The sequence below is a fragment of the Pinus tabuliformis genome, chromosome 9 (genome assembly GCF_031772625.1).
Source record: "Pinus tabuliformis cultivar Carrire ecotype Pingquan chromosome 9, CPIR1, whole genome shotgun sequence".
Taxonomy (NCBI): Eukaryota; Viridiplantae; Streptophyta; class Pinopsida; order Pinales; family Pinaceae; genus Pinus; species Pinus tabuliformis.
The window spans coordinates 1,863,705,335-1,863,708,874 of NC_142307.1; positions in this window are offsets into that span (position 1 = coordinate 1,863,705,335).

Here is a 3,540-nt window from a genome sequence, read left to right on the forward strand (position 1 = left end):
TTCTCTTCTGTGCCTTTCTGCCTGCAGCTTTCTTTGACTTTCCTCCTGTTCTCTAATTGTAACGGGAGGTGAATTTATTTCTGGCTGATCAGGCTCGCTTGAGGATGAAGTTGGGGTTGTGGATAATAACTTTAGAGGCAAAGTTTGCAACCTTTGCTTTCTAAGTTTATTAAATTCAGTTAATTCCACATCTTCATATCTCATCGCAGCAAGTTGTCTGACTTGGCTTATTGAATCAGCACCCATGAACAGGTCGTCGAACTGGTCTTCTTGATGAACAACCTTTGTCAGCTTAGCCTGTTCTAAGGCAATGAACGCTGTCTTTTTCGGGTCATAGAGTCTGTTGGGAATAGAAACTAGAGATAACATTTGGAGCTTTGCTGCTTCCTTTTCTGCATGCTTATAATTTAGCAGCGTATAAACTCCAATTCTTAAAGGAAAAGATGGCCATCCTCTCTTCTTCTCCTCTTTGAGAGTTTGGGTGACACCTTCAGACATGATCTGATAGGAGATTTCTCGGGCTAACAATTTGTCTGGCATGTATAAGGGGAGAACATGTGGCCTGGCTTTGCTTCCAAAAACTCTGATATAAGAAAAACATTCTTCACCGAACCAATGGGCTACGGCTGGTAGGTCAAAAGAGGCTTCATAGGAAATCCTAGGGATAGGTCTGTCAAAAATAGAATAGTGAACGGGAACCATAAAACCATTGCAGATTTGGTAAAAATGGTCTTTGTGAGAGGGTTTCCACAATTTACGATGATACAAATGAATAGGTGTTGGGTCATGGGTTGTCCATCTCCAACCAAGGACAGGAAACTCAGAATTAAAACAAAGGGCATCCATAATGTAGGCAGAATAATAGAAAGGTGGGATTTTTCTCTCAGTGACTCTGGTTTTGGCCCTAAACTCGCGAATAGCTAAGACCAACTTATCAGACAGGATAGTGGCCCAATCCATAATTATACTATTGACGGCCGCTTCCATTAAGGGAACCATATCAACATGGATATTTACAGAATCATGAAATCCCCACAATCTACACATCATAATTCCAGCATAGCAGTAAGGTGAAGCCAAAGAAGCATTGGAGTACTTACCCGACATATCCTGCTTGTGTTTTGCTGGATTTTGCCTCCAATCTCGGAGAGGTTCGGCTGGTGATTCATTCTCTCTGGCGAATTTCTCCACAAATGCTCTGTTATAGACTTGCTCGGGATTGGGCAAATGATACATTCGTCTCAAGTCGTCAGGCTTGAAGGAGCCGAAAATCCTTCCATCCTTAGTAAGGAAGGTTCTATTAGTGAGAGGAATTTCTTCAATTGCCCAACGTACCACATCAGTATAAGGCAAGACTTGTTCCCTGGCTGCTATTCTGTGCAGAAAGGAGTCAGCCAAATCTTTAAGAGTTGCCTCAGACTTTCTTAGTTCATCCACACTTGCCTCCGTTACTATCGCTTCTGGTTGTTCTCCTTCTAGCAAATTGTATGTCCCTTGCCATGTAGTACTAGTAAGACCAGTGCATGTAGTATCTGAGATTAAGCCTTTCCTTGAAGCTGTAGCAGCTTGGCCTGAGGCAGGTGTCGCAGTAGAACCTGCCACCTTCTTGAACTTCTTTCCCATCATATTCAGACTTCTCTCGGTAGTCGAATTCTACACAAGTGCAAGAGAAATCGTAACAAAGAAATAACAATGACAATCCATAACGGGATAAATATATGATTTGAAGCGTGGCGAGATTATTCCTAAAAGAGGCTGCGGATCTAATGATTTGAGAAGGCATCGTAGATGCAATGATGGTGATTTTACGGCCTGCAGCTTCATAAATGACCATTACTTAAGTTATTAAACCGAATGACCTCTTAAAGCGTGTAATAGATTTTTTCAAAGGTCTAATCGTAATTGCTCGTTAATTCGAAGGGGCAAAGCTTTAAATACGCATGCATTACCTTATCCCTTTACTTAACGGTATCTTGAGATCTGTGTTGTTGTCAAATCGGATTTAAATCTAACTTTAATGTTTTGAAATAATCACCTTTTGGAAACTGAGGTCATCATTAAGCGTCATCAAATCGCATCGGAAGTGAAAATGACATTGTCATTTGGGAAGGATCTTTAGCGAACGCCGATTGCAACATTATATCGGCACGCGAAAACAATTCCCAATTGATTTACCGAATGCCGATAGCGATATCGCATCGGGGGAAAGGATATGAACGTCTTATGAAACTGCATAGGATTCTACCGACTGCCGATAGCGATATCGCATCGGGTCGGAGCGTTAAAACATTTTTCACAAGACATAGTGTCGTGCCGATAGCCGATCGCCGATATCGTGTCACATCGGGAAAAAGGTATGTGCTTCTTCTTTATGTGCATTGGTTATCGCCGATGACCGATAGCGATATCGCATCGGGAAAAACCAAGATGGCAGCCAATCTTGCGATTGCCTTTTTTCGGACTTAACCTCAAAAATTGCTCATTATTTGTTCAACAAGGGTTTTATGCACAAATTCATTTGATTATCATACCTTAACTGAACAAGTTTATTAATGCCAATTAAAATTTTTAAAAGGGACCCATTTCATATGTAAATTGTTTGTGATAAAAATGTTATGAAATGGGGGGTTGTTGTAGGGCACAACAGGACCTAACATGCAGAAAATTGCAACTGGTTTTGTGTAATAATTATATTCATCAGACTGGCTGTTACAGATGTAACAAAAAAATAATTCCTGCATGCAAATTAAATAATGTTTGTTGTAATATTTTATTACAATAACATATTCTTTTGCAACATTGCAATTCTGTGCCTACCAAAGAATTCTCAGTACAATAAAATGAAAAAAAGGGGCTTGTAACAAGCATGCTGTTACATTTTCATCATAAATATCGTGTTGTTACATAGCTTTTAAAAATAAAAATGTGTGTCAGCAACCACAAAGTGGTTTTTAGATGGCACAATTATCTACCTGCGCCCCATAAGAGGTTTTCACAGGAAAAATTATTTATTTATTATTATTCTTTTTTTCTATTATTTTATTATTATTATTATTATAAATTTTTGGTGTATCAGTTGCCAACAAAAGTTGGTTTTGAGCTACTACATGTATTGGATTTCAAAAATTTGATAGCTGAAGAGAATTTTCCCTTGATTCCATAAGTTGGAGATCAAATCCTGTGACAATGTTAACAAATGAATCCTTTGAGGTAGGTTTATGATATAATTGAAGATGATGCCCATTAGCAAACAATGGAACCTTAAAATTTTCTATGGTAATTAACCTCACATCCCCATTGTCAAAGATTGTATCTACCTCGTAAGGACCTAGCCACATGGTGCAGAGCTTCCTTTTGAAGTCTTTGAATCATAAATCATATAGTAGATCCCAATCCCCTTTATGAAACATATTTTTTATAAACTTGTCATGCCACGTATCCCTCTGTTGCTGGATGATGTCTGTTTTCTAAATGGTAGTCAACCTCTTCTTATCAAGTTTATTTAGCTGATTTAATCGATGTTTCTGAGCTGTAGTCAAA